The sequence below is a fragment of the Stenella coeruleoalba genome (assembly GCF_951394435.1).
Source record: "Stenella coeruleoalba genome assembly, chromosome: 5".
Taxonomy (NCBI): domain Eukaryota; kingdom Metazoa; phylum Chordata; class Mammalia; order Artiodactyla; family Delphinidae; genus Stenella; species Stenella coeruleoalba.
In genome coordinates, this window is record NC_137150.1 from 88544650 (window position 1) to 88562320 (window position 17671).

Sequence of the window (17671 nt, forward strand, 5' to 3'; positions counted from 1 at the left end):
ACCTGAAAAAGAATTCAGAGTAATGACAGTAAAGATGATCCAAAATCTTAGAAATAGAATGGAAAAACTAGAAGAAATGTTTAACAAGGACCTAGAAGAACTAAAGAGCAAACAGACAATGATGAACAACACAATAAAAGAAATTAAAAATTCTTTACAAGAAATCAAAGCAAAATAACTGAGGCAGAAAAATGGATAGGTGACCTGGAATATAAAATAGTGGAATGACTACCACAGAGCTGATTAAAGAAAAAAGAATGAAAAGATTTAAGAACAGTCTCAGATACCTCTGGGACAACACTGAATGCACCAGCATTCAAATTATAGGGGTCCCAGAGGAAGAAGAGAAAAAAGAAAAGTTCTGAGAAAATATTTGAAGAGATTGTACTTGAAAACTTCCCTCACATGGGAAAGGAAATAGTCAATCAAGTCCAGGAAGCACAGAGATTCCCATACAGGATACACCCAAGGAGAAACACACCAAGACACATATTAATCAAACTATCAAAAATTAAATACAAAGAAAAAATATTAAAGCAGCAAGGGAAAAACAACAAATAACATAGAAGGGAATCCCCATAAGGTAAACAGCTGATCTTTCAGCAGAAGCTCTGCAAGCCAGAACGCAGTGTCAGGACATAATTAAAGTGATGAAAGGGAAAATTCTACAACCAAGATTACTCAACCCAGCAAGGATCTCATTCAGATTCGACAGAGCAATTAAAACCCTTACAGACAGGCAAAAGCTAAGAGAATTCAGCATCACCAAAGCAGCTTTACAACAAATGCTAAAGGAACTACTCTAGGCAGGAAACACAAAAGAAGGAAAAGACCTACAATAACAAACCCAAAACACTTAAGAAAACGGTAATAGGAACAAACATATTGATAAATATATTATATTTTATATTTTGGATACAAAATATATATTATATTTTGGATACAAAAACAAGACCCATATATATGCTGTCTACAAGAGACCCCCTTCAGACCTAGGGATACATACAGACTGAAAGTGAGGGGATGGAAAAAGATACTCCATGCAAATGGAAACCAAAAGAAAGCTGGAGTAGCAATTCTCATATCAGACAAAATAGACTGTAAAATAAGGACTATTACAAGAGACAAAGAAGGACTCTTAAGGCAAATGCTAGCAAACATAAAAGGGGAAATCGACAGTAACAAAATCATAGTAGGGGACTTTAACACCCCACTTTCACCAATGGACAGATCATCCAAAATGAAAATAAATAAGGAAATACAAGCTTTAAATGATACATTAAACAAGATGGGCTTAATTGATATTTATAGGACATTCCTTCCAATAACAACAGAATACACTTTCTTCTCAAGTGCTCATGGAACATTCTCCAGCATAGGTCATACCTTGGGTCACAAATCAAGCCTGGGTAAATTTAAGAAAATTGAGATCGTATCAAGTATCTTGTCTGACCACAATGCTATGAGACTAGATATCAATTACAGAAAAAGAATCTGTAAAAAATACAAACACATGGAGGAAACAATACACTACTAAATAAGCAAGATATCATGGAAGAAATAAAAGAGGAAATCAAAAAATACCTAAAAACTAATGGCAATGAAAACACGACGACCCAAAACCTATGGGATGCAGCAAAAGCAGTTCTAAGAGGGAATTTTATAGCAATATACTCCTACCTCAAGAAAGAAGAAATATCTCAAGTAAACAACCTAAACTTACACCTAAAGCAATTAGAGAAAGAAGAACAAAACAACCCCAAAGTTAGCAGAAGGAAAGAAATCATAAAGATCAGATCAGAAATAAATGCAAAAGAAATGAAGGAAAAAAGAGCAAAGGTCAAAAAAACTAAAACCTGCTCCTTTGACAAAATAAAATTGATAAACCATTAGCCAGATTCATCATAAAAAAAAAAGGGAGAAGACTCAAATAAATAGAATTAGTAAGGAAAAAAGTAGAAGTAACAACTGACAATTCAGAAATACATGAGAGATTACTACAAGCAACTATATGCCAATAAAATGGACAACCTGGAAGAAATGGACAAATTCTTAAAAAAGCACAATCTTCCAAGATGAACCAGGAAAAAATAGAAAATATAAACAGGCCAATCACAAGCACTGAAATTGAGACTGTGATTAAAAATCTTAAAACAAACAATAGCCCAGGACCAGATGGTTTCACAGGCGAATTCTATCAAATACTTAGAGAAGACCTAACACCTATCCTTCTCAAACTCTTCCAAAATATAACAGAGGGAGGAATACTCCCAAACTCATTTTGCAAGGGCACCATCACCCTGACACCAAAACCAGACAAAGATATCACAAAAATGAAAACTACAGGCCAATATCACTGATGAACATAGATGCAAGAATCCTCAACAAAATCCTAGCAAACAGAATCCAACAGCACATTAAAAGGATCATACACCATGATCAAGTGGGGTTTATTCAAGGAATGCAAGGATTCTTCAATATACGCAAATCAATCAACGTGATACACCATTTTAACAAATTAAAGGATAAAAACCATATGATCATCTCAACAGATTCAGAAAAAGCTTTCGAGAAAATTCAACACCAATTTATGATAAAAACCCTCCAGAAAGTAGGCATAGAGGGAACTTACCTCAATACAATAAAGGTCATAGATGACAAACTCACAGCCAGCATTGTTCTCAATGGCGAAAAACTGAAACCATTTCCTCCAAGGTCAGGATCAAGACAAGGTTGTCCACTCTCACCACTATCACTGAACATAGTTTTGGAAGTTTTAGCCACAGCAATCAGAGAAGAAAAAGAAATAAAAGGAATCCAAATCGGAAAAGAATTAAAGCTGTCACTGTTTGCAGATGACATGATACCATACAAAGAGAATCCTAAGATGCCACCAGAAACCCAGAGCTAATCAATGAATTTGGTAAAATAGCAGGATACAAAATTAATGCACAGAAATCTCTGGCATTCCTATACACTAATGATGAAAAATCTGAAAGAGAAATTAAGGAAACACTCCCATTTACCATTGCAACAAAAAGAATAAAATACTTAGGAATAAACCTATCTAAGGAGACAAAAAACCTGTATGCAGAAAATTATAAGACACTGATGAAAGAAATTAAAGAGGATACAAAAAGATGGAGAGATATATCATGTTCTTGGGTTGGAAAAATCAACATTGTTAAAATGACTATACTCCCCAAAGGAACCTACAGATTCAGTGCAATCCCTGTCAAACTACCAATGGCATTTTTCACAGAACTAGAACAAAACATTTCACAATTTGAATGGAAACACAAAAGACCCCAAATAACCAATGCAACCTTGAGAAAGAAAAGTGGAGCTGGAGCAATCAGGCTCCCGGACTTCAGACTATTCTACAAAGCTACAGTAATCAAGACAGTATGGTACTGGCACAAAAACAGAAAGATAGATCAATGGAACAGGATAGAAAGCCCAGAGATAAACCCACGCACATATGGTCACCTTATCTTTGATAAAGGAGGCGGGAATGTACAGTGGAGAAAGAACAGCCTCTTCAATAAGTGATGCTGGGAAAACTGGACAGGTACATAAAAAAGTATGTGATTAGGTCACTCCCTAACACCATACACAAAAATAAGCTCAAAATGGATTAAAGACCTAAATGTAAAGCCAGAAACTATCAAACTCTTAGAGGAAAACATAGGCAGAACACTCTATGACATAAATCACAGCAAGATTCTTTTTGACCCATCTCCTAGAGACATTGAAATAAAAACAAAAATAAACAAATGGGAACTAATGAAACTTAAAAGCTTTTGAACAGCAAAGGAAAATAAACAAGATGAAAAGACAACCCTCAGAATGGGAGAACATATTTGCAAACAAAGCAACTGACAAAGGATTAGTCTCCAAAATATATAAGCATCCCATGCAGCTTAATATTAAAAAAACAAACAACCCAACCCAAAAATGGGCAGAAGACCTAAATAGACATTTCTCCAAAGAAGATATACAGATTGCCAACAAACACATTAATGGATGCTCAACATCACTTATCATTAGAGAATGCAAATCAAAACTACAGTGAGGTATCACCTCACATGGGTCAGAATGGCCATCATCAAAAAATCTACAAACAACAAATGCGGGAGAGGGTGTGGAGAAAAAGGAACCCTCTTGCACTGTTGGTGGGAGTGTAAATTGTTACAGCCACTATGGAGAACAGTATAGAGGTTCCTTCAAAAACTAAAAATAGTTTTACCATATGACACAGCAATCCCACTACTGGGCATATACCCAAAAAAAAAACATAATTCAAAAAGACACATGCACCCCAATGTTCATTGCAGCACTATTTACAATAGCCATGTCAGGGAAGCAATCTAAATGCCCATCAACAGACGAATGGATAAAGAAGACGTGGTACATATATACAATGGAATATTACTCAGCCATAAAAAGGAATGAAATTGGGTCATTTGTAGATATGTGGATGAATCTAGAGACAATCATACAGAGTGAAGTAAATCAGAAAGAGAAAAACATATATTGTACATTAATGCATATATGTGGAACCCAGAAAAATGGTACAGATGAACCAGTCTGCAGGACAGAAATTGAGACACAGATGTAGAGAACAAACATATGGACACCAAGCGTGGAAAGTGGCAGGATGGTGGGGTGGTGGGGTGATGAACTGGGAGATTGAGATTGACATATATACACTAATATGTATAAAATGGATAACTAATAAGAACCTGCTGTCTAAAAAAATAAATAAAATAAAATAAAAAACCCAGGTGGACTCCAAGTATAATATTCATAATCTCATTATATTCACTATAAAGATAAAGATTAACAGATCATTAAGAAACTATTTCTTCCTTGAGGGATTCTGGTGGGAGGCGGGGAGGTAAGGGAGACAGACAGAAATGCAAATAATTGCAGCAGCCTTGCAAATGGTAGAATAGAGATGGTTTAAAACTCTAGGGGAGACAAGAAAACCAACTGGTGCCTGGGAAGGCACATTGAATAAAGTCAGATGGATTGGAGTTTACCAAGTCAGCATGATTTGGAGGGGAGAGAAGGGAGAGAAGTTCAATCTAGGAAGAGCTAAAAGCATTGCGGAAAAAAAAAAAAAATCTACAAACAATAAATGTTGGAGAGGGTGTGGAGAAAAGGGAACCCTCTCACACTGTTGGTGGGAATGTAAATTGATACAGCCACTATGGAGAACAGTATAGAGGTTCCTTAAAAAACTAAAAATAGTTTTACCATATGACCCAGCAATCCTACTACTGGGCATATACCCAGAGAAAACCATAATTCAAAAAGAGTCATGTGGGCTTCCCTGGTGGTACAGTGGTCGAGAGTCCATCTGCCGATGCAGGGGATGCAGGTTCGTGCCCTGGTCCGGGAAGATCCCACATGCCGCGGAGCAGTTGGTCCCGTGGGCCACGGCCGCTGATCCTGCGCATCCAGAGCCTGTGGTCCGCGGCGGGAGAGGCCACAACAGTGAGAGGCCCGTGTACCGCAAAAAAATAAAAATAAAAAGTCGTGTGCCACAATGTTCATTGCAGCACTATTTACAATAGCCAGGACATTGAAGCAACCTAAGTGTCCATCGACAGATGAATGTATAAAGAAGATGTGGCACATATATACAATGGAATATTACTCATCCATAAAAAGAAATGAAATTGAGTTATTTGCAGTGAGGTGGATGGACCTAGAGACTGTCATACAGAGTGAAGTAAGTCAGAAAGAAAAAAACAAATACCGTATGCTAACACATATATATGGAATAAAAAAAAAATAGTTCTTAAGAACCTAGAGGCAGGACTGGAATAAAGACACAGATGTAGAGAATGGACTTGAGGATACAACAAGGGGGAAGGGTAAACTGGGATGAAGTGAGAGTAGCATTGACATATATACACTACCAAATATAAAATAGATAGCTAGTGGGAAGCAGCCGCATGGCACAGGGGGATCAGCTCGGTGCTTTGTGTCCACCTAGAGGGATGGGATAGGGAGGGTAGGAGGGAGACGCAAGAGGGAGGAGAAATGGGGATAAATGTATATGTATAGCTGATTCACTTTGTTATACAGCAGAAACTAACACACCATTGTAAAGCAATTATACTCCAATAAAGATGTTAAAAAAAAAAGAAAAGCAAGGGAATGGTATCACAAAAGTTAGATAGTGTTTGCCTGTGGAAAGACAGGGGCTGTGATGAGAGGGGATTCAGGAGGCTTTCAATCACAGGCTCTGATCTGTTTCTTAACTTGGGTGGAGGTCTTCAGGGGTCAATTTTCTTCTTCTTTAAATTGTGTGTGTGTGTGTGTGTGTGTGTGTGTGTGTGTGTGTGTGTGTGTGTAGCCTCCATACTCTTTGACATATTTTACAATATAACATATATAGCAATACACAGTGATGTACAGTATGTAATAAAATGTTTCCATACAAACTACAAAAAAAAAAGAACTACTTTGCTACATTTAAAGTTTTCACAGTGGGTGAAATGGGAAGATATTTGACGTTTGATCTTCTTTTTCCCTTCCTAAATGAAAAACCAAACCTGTAATAGTAAACACCTAATTTATTGGATTATGTTTTACTCTTACACAACTTCCAGAAAATTGAAAAGGCATTTATCACCCCAGTTTCCTGCAGTGTACATTATTGAACTGTTTCTCTTTTGCAGTGTTGTAGCAAAAAGTATTTAAATATTGACATTTGCATTTTGATTATGTCTGACAGGCAGCTTTATACTGATAGTTCAACTGGTTGCATTTTTTTTTCTGCAACTTCCGACATTATTAAACTTTGTGGCTGTCGGCCTGCTTCGAAAGAGAGCATCTTGTCAGTAAACCTTCTGGATTTGCTCTATGTGAAATTAGGAGGACAAGGGAAGGGCTGAAGGAGAGATAATACATGAAAATACTTAGTATAAGTTTCCTGCACTAATAACCACTCAATAAATGGTAGCTACTAATACTATCAATTTCATTACTTTAGGGAAATAAACATCTTATTCCAGGAGACCAGCAATGGGCCTGATTAAGTCTGCAGTGTTAGGGCTGGAGAGAAAGGGACAATTTTGCCAGCAGTAGTCTCTTCAAGTCCTTTAGAAAGGATAATCTGATTCAGTCTTTGAATTTAACCTCTAATTCTCAATGAATAGCAAAAATTGAGAGTAACGTTTCCTGGGTAATAAAAAGGAGCTGCTTTTTAAGTACAAATGACAAGAGTGGTGACTGAAATCTAAAAAATATCTATATATTATACTAACTATGTATTTGCTATGTACCATAACCTTGGGAGGCACTTAGAGTTATTGAAGCACTAAGTAATTGTCTTTAAAGGGAAACATAAAAGCTATTCAACCTCATGCACTACATGATTGATTTTTTACCAATACCCAGAAAAAACAGTTTCTACTTTGAAGCTATTGGGTAATTCTACTTAAATGTTAAAATAGTGGGCTTGCTTGCTGTTCCATTCTTGACAAAAGCTAATTGTTATTAACAAATAGCATTACCTAAAATTTTAGAGGTGGATTTGTTATAATTTTAAAATGTTTTTAAATCAGGGAAAATCTAAAGTCTTCAAGTGAGAAAATTAGGGAATATGTTGAAAATTGATCATAAATTCATTTATGTTTTACTTATATATGTTTTAATCTGAGAAAAATTAGTATCAAAAGTTATTCCTTTCCCTTAAAAAATTTGCTAAGTGCATGCTATGTGGTAGGCTTGAAAAAAAAAAAAAGTGAAAAAGACAGTCCCAACTCCTAAAATGTTTATAATCTGATAGCATATTTAGCAGTAAATTTACATTTTCACATAGTTATGTGATGTTTTACAAATTTTTTTTGAAAATTCAGGTAGTCAGTTTGGAAATATCTCTGTTTTCCCTGAATAATAAAGTGCTGAATTATAAAATGTAGGTCCATCTTATTGTGTGACACTTACCTACAATGTTCAGTGTGTAACTCTTGATTTTAACTTGACACTGTACTCTCATTCCTAAAGCCTATTCAAGTGATCAGAATGTTTTTTGTAAAAGAACAAATAGAATAAGAAATTTCATTGGTAACAGCAAAGGTGGAAACACATAATACAGCCTAGAAACATGGTCATGGAAACATGAGTTTTAAATAATTCTTCCTCAGCATTAAAAATGGAGTCAACTCATAGAAATCACATAAGTAAGTAATTATTTGTACCAAAGGCCATAGAAGGTATTGATTTTATTGAGCTTTATATGAAATGTGGGCACTAGTTTCTTTAGAACTCAATTGTCATAACCTGACTCTCCAGAGTTCTGTCTTAGACCATATGTTAAATTTCAAATTGAAGAAACGCCAAACACTGAGTTTCAAACGTGCAAGAGGAGCAAGAGGTGGGGGACAGGAGAGGGAAGATGGGCTTAGGAAGGAGCAGAGAGTCCAGGTAACAATGACCAAGAGAATTTGTGTTCATTTCAGTTATCATCTCACCACTAACAGAAGTCTAGCTCAACCTATAACACTTCCAGTCTACAAAGTATAACATAGAAATATAGTTTATAAGGAAACCTGGTTGCTGGGTAGTTTGTTCTTATATATGGCTTCATAGAAGGATGCATTAAATACCAACATAAATACTGACCAATTTACAAACTGCTGCTAATTTAGTATAGATTCCAATGTCACTCTGTATATCCTAAAGTATATTAACTAGTAAATTGCAGTGGGATTCATGTGAAAATATTCATTTTCTCTCAGTAAATACATTAGAATTAGCCCACCATACCAGAAAATTCCTCCCAATTCTAATTCAGGCATATTAGATATGCATGAATTAACATGGGCATGATAAATGCCAAATAAATTAATAACTATCAAACACTAATATATGAAGAGACAGCAGAAAAATTGAAAAAGATTAAAATACGCTTTGGGAAGAGGCAGTTCCCACCTTGTTTATTCAACCATGGAGAGCTGAGTTGTTTTTCCTCATATTTTTGAGATTCACATAAATTTGTATCATCCATATGTTCAACAGCTCACCATCAGCTTTAAGTACAAATGACAAGAGTGGTGACTGAAATCTAAAATCAGTTTCTTCTCTACTTGATTCTCCTTTATTCTTTTCGAAACTGAAGCTTGAGACATACCAAAGTATGGATGTAAACCCTTCAAAAATATTTTTTTAATTATTATATCTCTAGGAGCATAAATAACTCTCCCATGATGATTATTTGCCAGTGTTAAAGTGTATTTGCCAATAGTGGTATTAAAAACAAAACCAGAAAACACATAAAAAGGCTGTGTTGATATTAGAAACAGTCCTGGGGGTGAGTGGAAGATATAAAGTGAACATTTGAATACCAAATAAGGTTTCATGACAGTATATCTACATATAAATTTTAGGCCTTAGAAAGCAATAAAAAGTGCACTTAAGATTCCCAACAGGGCTTCCCTGGTGGCGCAGTGGTTGAGAGTCCGCCTGCTGATGCAGGGGACACGGGTTCGTGCCTGGGTCCGGGAGGATCCCACATGCCGCGGAGCGGCTGGGCCCGTGAGCCATGGCCGCTGAGCCTGCGCGTCCGGAGCCTGTGCTCCGCAATGGGAGAGGCTGCAACAGAGAGGCCCACGTACCGCAAAAAAAATAAAAAAAGATTCCCAACATGAGCTTCAAAGACAATTTTGCTTTTGGCTGGATGCTGTCTCCACACATACAAAGTCCCAGTGAACTTCCTGAAAAAGGCGGATCCAAGGAACGACCTATATTTGTTTTTGCACACTGAAGTAAAAACTCACACGTTTTTTAAATATACCATTTTATTGGTAATTTTTTACCAACCGCAAGAATATGAATGTGTTTAAGCACCCACACACTGAGTATAATTCATACTAAGAATTAGCTTAAATCTCAAGATCCATGAAAGAGATGTTTGTAAGCTCCAATCTCCTCAATTCTCTAATTGCATTTGTAATAAAGCTGTTACCATGCTTTTAAGTTGCAATTATAGCTATAAGATATATACTTATTGATTGATCTTGATAATTAAGGGGCACTAAACCATGAGACACTCATAGAGTTGACCTGGTTCAGAGTTTTTTAAATTATTTATACTATAGGCTGCACAAAAGAAGACACAAGGTTTACAAATATGTGCACCAAAACTAGGGCCACTGACTGGGACTTATAAAAAGTAATTATCCCTACGCAGACTATTATGCACAAATCTAGTATCTCTTAGTGCTGTTAATAAAATACTAGTTCATTTTAAACTCTTACTTAGATATTTCATTGTAAATACAAATGCTCAAATTTTTTTCTTCTCTGATGTAATGTTTATGAGTCTAGTGATAGAACTTTGAAAGAGCCATGTGCCCATGGCTAACTACAAATTTTGGAATATAAAAGCAGATTCTATCAAAAGTTTGTCCTTCGGACAGACTCAGTAAAATGTTCAATTTGTAAACTTCTGCTCATCGTATAAATTACTGAAAAGGTGACACATAGTTAACGTTACATGGTGGCAGAAATTCTAAAAATTGTTTTCAAAATATAAGAACGTAACTGGGCAGAATTGCCTATAATTCTTATAAAAAGTCATTAGCTTCCTGCCACTTTCAGTGTCACCTTAATAAACTAACAGTTTCCATGTGATCACAGATGCTTACATGTTTATGTGCTGGAGCAAACTCACACCAACCACAGAGAAGCTTGAAATGTACCTTCCCTTTTTTTAAAATTAATTAATTTACTTATTTATTTTTGGCTGCACTGGGTCTTCATTGCTACGCATGGGCTTTCTCTAGTTGCGGTGAGCAGGGACTACTCTTCGTTGCGGTGCACGGGCTTCTCATTGCGGTGGCTTCTCTTGTTGCGGAGCACAGGCCCTAGGCATGTGGGCTTCAGTAGTTGTAGCACACAGGGCTCAGTAGTTGTGGCTTGTGGGCTCCAGAGCGCGGGCTCAGCAGCTGTGGTGCATGGGCCCAGCTGCTTCGCGGCATGTGGGATCTTCCCGGACCAGGGTTTGAACCGGTGTCTCCTGCTTTGGCAGGCAGACTCTCAACCACTGTGCCACCAGGGAAGCCCTACCTTCCTTTTAAAGCAAACAAAAGGTGACTTTCCAGGAGTTCTGAGTGATCACAGCACACTCCCCAGAACACACACACACACCTTTCTGAATGACTTGGACAGCAAAACACCCCTTCCTCCACCGTAAGTCATACTTGTGGCTAAGAAGCTTTAAATCCCATGGCCCCCTTTCCACATGCGACTTCATGCAGTAAGGGCCTGTATGAAGCTGCACCATCATTTGGTCTAAGCAAGCTGGATCTTTAGGTCACACTGCATGAGTTTAAGTCACCACTCTGCTATTTACTGGCTGCATAATCTTCGATACGTCACTTCATCTCCCTGAACCTCAGTTTCCTCTCTCTACAAAAATATATAATTTTAACTATCTCATAAATATGTTATGAGAATTACATAACCTTAAACATGAAAAATTCTTGGCACTAGGTAAATGATAAATAAATGCTAATTATTGCCTTTTCTACCTCTCTGTATGTATGTGCATATAAATACTGTTGTTAAAATATGTATGTTTATTTAAATATGAATCTATATATTTATATATCTTTATACATGTATAGATATGATACACAGACATATATGCATACATGTATATATACATATAGTATATCAGTGATCAGCAAACTTTTCTGTAAAGAGCCAGATTGTAACTAGTTTAGGATTTGAGGGCTACGCATTCTTCATGGCACCTACTCAACTCGGCCACTGTTGTGCAAAGGCAACCATAGATAAAATATAAGCAAAGGAGCTTGGTTGTGTTGCAATAAAACTTTATTTACAAAAATAGGTGGAGACTAGATTTGGCTGATAGATTGCAAACCCCAATAGAGACAATATGTGTAGTGCGGATGCTGTATATATTGTGCATGTAGTTATGGGTATACAGATAGATAGATACAGATTAAATATGCTTTTTCTAAAATTTGATTTAGTATATTTTTATGGGCTTGTTGGATATCTGTATGTTTGTGTGAGAGGGTCTTGTGAATATTTCCCCAAATGAACCTTGGAGAAATGTGTCTGAGTATTTTATTTATAATGGAAATTTCTTTCACAAAGCACAAGTTCTCTGCTACATAATTTGCCAAGTACAAATATTTTTTATAGTCCTCTGAAGATGCAAAATTTCCCCACATTGGTAATGATAATAAAATGTGAGTAGTAATCATAACCATAATTTTTTTGCATGTACTATATGCTAGATGCTGTATTAAGACTGACATACATTACATAGATGCTAACACCTACAGTGCAACTAGACACTGTCCCAATTTTCCAACAGGAAATAACAGCTACTCCAACTAAGAATTGATGCAAGGAGCAGTTCTGTTTTCTGTTTACACAGTCAGAGGGTTTTAGAGCTCTAAAATACTTAGCTTATTCTCTAGATCAAAATTTGCTTTCTTCTCCCCTACTCCATTACTCCATTTTGCATATGAGGAAACTGCAGCCAAGAGAGGTAAAGTGATTAGTCCAAGATTCCTAGGCTAGTGAAAGGAAGACCTGGGACTTAAGCTCATTGCAAGTTTTACATGTAATTGCAATGGACTGAGCTCTTAGTCAAATGTAATGAATGAGAATTCTTCATTTCATATCAAAACTACAAGGTCTGCTGCCTAGCTTGATTTCACTTACCCAAAGTTATAGAAAGTTTAAAGCCATACAAACATGCAAGGAAAAAAAAAAATCAGTCTTCATCAGATTTTAAGATTTCTTTGGAAGTCACAGCACCTATTTGAAAGAATATTCCCTTAGGCCCTCTTTTAAATTCTCACTGTATTTATTTCTTCTTCATTCAATAACTGATCTTGTATAGGACCTTGTATAGAATTAATGCAGCCTCTTGGCCTGACTGTAGACCCAGGTCCCACTACTCTGATAAGAGCATCTCCTTGAAGGCATTAGTGTCCTCTCTCAGAACCTGCCACTGCCCCCCAGCAGCATAATGAACCCAGGCCTATTTACACTCGGGTCTCTGATCTTTGCAGCTACGCAACAAGAGTATTTCCCAAATATTAGCCTGCAGCCCATTAATACTCTGTCTTTAGAAAATCCCCGCAGAGAAAGAAAAAAATCACTCTGTTGAAGAAACCGGAATATTGAACTTGTTGCCTCTTTCTTTACCTACTGATTCAGAGTTATTCATTTCTTTGATGTTCATTGTACTACTGTTAATTCAGATATATCAAAAATAGTTTAATTAAAAGTGTGAGAACTGGCAGACCTTCAAGATGGCAGAGGAGTAAGATGTGGAGACCACCTTCCTCCCCACAAATACAGCAGAAATACATCTACATGTGGAACAACTACTACAGAACACCTACTGAACGCTGGCAGAAGAAATCAAACAGCCCAAAAGGCAAGAAAACACCACGTATCTGGGTAGGGCAAAAGAAGAAAGAAAAAACAGAGACAAAAGAACAGGGACAGGATCTGCCCCTCTGGGAGGGAGCTGTGAAGGAGGAAAAGTTCCCACACACTAGGAAGCCCCTTCACTGGCAGACATGGTGTGTGGCAGGGGAGAAGCTTCGGAGCCACGGAAGAGAGCACGGCAACAGGGGTGCAGAGGGCAAAGCTGAGAGATTCCCGCACAGAGGATCAGTGACGACCAGCACTCACCAGCCCGAGAGGCTTATCTACTCACCCACCGGGACGGACGGGGTCTGAGAGCTGAGGCTCTGGCTTCGGAGGTCAGATCCCAGGGAGAAGACTGGGGTTGGCTGTGTGAACACAGCCTGAAGGGGGCTAGTGCACCACAGCTAGCCGGGACGGAGTCCGGGAGAAGGTCTGGACCTGCAGAAGAGGCAAGAGACCATTGTTTCAGGGTGCGCAAGAACAGGGGATTAATAGCAACGCTTAAAGGAGATCCAGGGATAGGCGTGAGCCACGGCTATCAGTGCGGACACCAGAGACAGGCATGAGACATTAAGGCTGCTGCTGCAGCCACCAAGAAACCTGTGTGCGAGCAAGGTCCCTATCCACACCTCCCCTCCTGGGAGCCTGTGCAGCCCGCCACTGCCAGGGTCCCGTGATCCAGTGACAACTTCCCCAGGAGAACACACGGTGCTCCTCAGGCTGGTGCAACGTCATGCCGGCCTCTACAGCAGCTGGCTTGCCCCGCATTCCAAACCCCTCCCTCCCCCGGCCTGAGTGAGCCAGAGCCCCCTAATCAGCTGCTACTTTCTCCCGTTGTGGAGCACAGGCTCCGGATGCGCAGGGTCAGCGGCCATGGCTCACGGGCCTAGCCGCTCCGCAGCATGTGGGATCTTCCCAGACCCGGGGCACAAACCCACGTCCCCTGCATCGGCAGGCGGACTCTCAACCACTGCGCAACCAGGGAAGCCCAGCTGCTACTTTAAGCCCGTCCTGTCTGAGTGAAGAACAGATACCCTCAGGCGACCTACATGCAGACGCAGGGCCAAATCCAAAGCTGAACCCCAGGAGCTGTGCTAACAAAGAAGAGAAAGGGAAATCTCTCCCAGCAGCCTCAGGAGCAGCAGATTAAATCTCCACAATCAACTTGACACTTGACGTACCCTGCATCTCTGGAATACCTGAAAAGACAATGAATCATCCCAAAACTGAGGCAGTGGACTTTGGAGGAACTGTAGACTTGGGGTTTGCTTTCTGCATCTAATTTGTTTCTGGTTTCTGGTTATCTTAGTTTAGTGTTTAGAGTTTATTATCATTGGTAGATTTGTTTATTGATTTGGTTACTCTCTTCCTTTTTTTAATATATAGATATATTTTTTTTCATTTTTCTCTTTTTGTGAGTGTGTGATTTTGTCTGTATAGCTTTGCTTTTACCATTTGTCCTAGAGTTCTGTCTGTTTTTTTGGTTTTTTATTTTAGCATAGTTTTTAGCACTTGTTATCATTGGTGGATTTGTTTATTGGTTTGGTTGCTCTCTTCTTTCTTTCTTTCTCTTTTTTATGACTTTTAAATTTTTTTAATAATATACATATTTATTATTTTAATAACTTTATTTTATTATTTTTTTCGGTCTTTTTTTTTTTCCTCCCTTTTCTTCTGAGCCATGTGGCTGGCAGGGTCTTGGTGCTCCAGTTGGGTGTCACACATGTGCCTCTGAGGTGGGAGAGCTGAGTTCAGGACACTGGTCCACCAGAGACCTCCTGGTTCCACATAATATCAAACGGCAAAAGTTCTCCCAGAGATCTCCATTGCAACGCAAAGACCCGGCTCCACTCAACAACCAGCAAGATACAGTGCTCGACACCCTATGCCAAACAACTAGCAAGACAGGAACACAACGCCACCCATTAGCAGAGAGGCTGCCTAAAATCATATTAAGTCCACAAACACCCCAAAACACACCACCAGACATGGACCTGCCAACCAGAAAGACAAGATCCAGCCTCATCCACCAGAACACAGGCACCAGTCCCCTCCACCAGGAAGCCTACACATCACACTGAACCAACCTTACCCAGTGGGGGCAGACACCAAAAAGAACGGGAACTATGAACCTGCAGCCTGCGAAAAGGAAACCCCAAACACGGTAAGTTAAGCAAAATGAGAAGGCAGAGTAACACACTACAGATGAAGGATCAAGGTAAAAACCCACCAGACCAAACAAATGAAGAAGAAATAGGCAGCCTACCTGAGAAAGAATTCAGAATAATGGTAGTACAGTTGATCCAAAATCTTGGAAATAGAATGGACAAAATAGAAGAAACATTTAACAAGGACCTAGAAGACCTAAAGAGCAAACAGACAATGATGAACAACACAATAAAAGAAATTAAAAATTCTCTAGAAGAAATCAATAGCAGAATAACTGAGGCAGAAGAACGGATAAGTGACCTGTAAGATAAAATAGTGGAAATAACTACCACAGAGCAGAATAAAGAAAATAGAATGAAAAGAATTGAGGACAGTCTCAGAGACTTCTGGACAACAATAAACGTACCAACATTCGAATTATAGGGGTCCCAGAAGAAGAAGAGAAAAAGAAAGGGACTGAGAAAATATTTGAAGAGATTATAGTTGAAAACTTCCCTAATGTGGGAAAGGAAATAGACAATCAAGTCCAGGAAGCGCACAGAGTCCCATACAGGATAAATCCAAGGAGAGACACACAAAGACCCATATTATTCAATCTATCAAAAATTAAATACAAAGAAAATATATTAAAAGCAGCCAAGGAAAACAACAAATAACATACAAGGGAATCCCCATAAGGTAAACAGCTGATCTTTCAACAGAAGCTCTGCAAGCCAGAAGGCAGTGGCAGGACATATTTAAAGTGATAAAAGGGGAAAACCTACAACCAAGATTACTCTACCCAGCAAGGATCTCATTCAGATTCGAAGGAGAAATTAAAACCTTTACAGACAAGTGAAAGCTAAGAGAATTAAACATCACCAAACCAGCTTTACAACAAAGGCTAAAGGAACTTCTCTAGGCCTATAAGACTTACAATAACAAACCCAAAGACCTACAATAACAAGAGAAGTAAAACACCTACAATAAATAAAACCCAAAACAATTAAGAAAATGGTAAAAGGAACATACATATTGATAACTACCTTAAATGTAAATGGATTAAATGCTTCAACCAAAAGACACAGACTGGCTGAATGGATACAAAAACAAGACCCATATATATGCTGTCTACAAGAGGCCCACTTCAGACCTAGGGACACATACAAACTGAAAGTGAGGTGATGGGAAAAGATATTCCATGCAAATGGAAATCAAAACACAGCTAGAGTAGCAATTCTCATCTAAGACAAAATAGACTTTAAAATAAAGACTATTAGAAGAGACAAAGAAGGACACTACATAATGATCAAGGGATCGATCCAAGAAGAAGATATAACAATTGTAAATATTTATGCACCCAACATAGGAGCACCTCAATAACATAAGGCAAATGCTAACAACCATACAAGGGGAAATCGACAGTAACACAATCTTAATAGGGGACTTTAACACTCCAGTTTCACCAATGGACAGATCATCCAAAATGAAAATAAATAAGGAAACACAAGCTTTAAATGACACATTAAACAAGATGGACTTAATCGATATTTATAGGATATTCCTACCAAAAACAGTAGAATACACATTCTTCTCAGGTGCTCATGGAACATTCTCCAGGATAGATCATATCTTGGGTCACAAATCAAGCCTTGGTAAAATTAAGAAAATTGAAATTGTATCAAGTATATATATATATTTTTTAATAAATTTATTTATTTATTTTTGCCTACGTTGGTTCTTCACTGATGTGCGCGGGTTTTCGCTGGTTGTGGATAGCAGGGGCTACTCTTCGTTGTGGTGCACAGGCTACTCACTGAAGTGGCTTCTCTTGGTGTGGAGCATGGGCTCTAGGCTCATGGGCTTCAGTAGTTGCATCACGCAGGCTCAGTAGTTGTGGTGCAAGGGCTTAGTTTCTCTGTGGCATGTGGGATCTTCCCAGACCAGGGATTGAAACCATGCCCCCTGCATTGGCAGGCAGATTCTTAACCACTGGGTCAACAGGGATGTCCCAATCAAGTATCTTTTCCAACCACAATGCTTAAAGACAAGATAACACTTACAGGAAAAAATCTGTAAA

The 17671-nt window shown here is 38.3% G+C and overlaps 1 protein-coding gene across 1 annotated transcript in view; it reads right to left on the minus strand.

Moving 5' to 3' along the window:
• Positions 1-17671, minus strand: part of LOC307186545 (uncharacterized protein) — a 1017825-nt gene that overhangs the window by 946386 nt on the left and 53768 nt on the right. Inside the window, exon 2 of the transcript XR_013828391.1 lies at positions 13733-13881. The gene's annotated coding sequence lies outside the window, so the exon portion shown is untranslated. The remainder of the gene's footprint in view (positions 1-13732; positions 13882-17671) is intronic.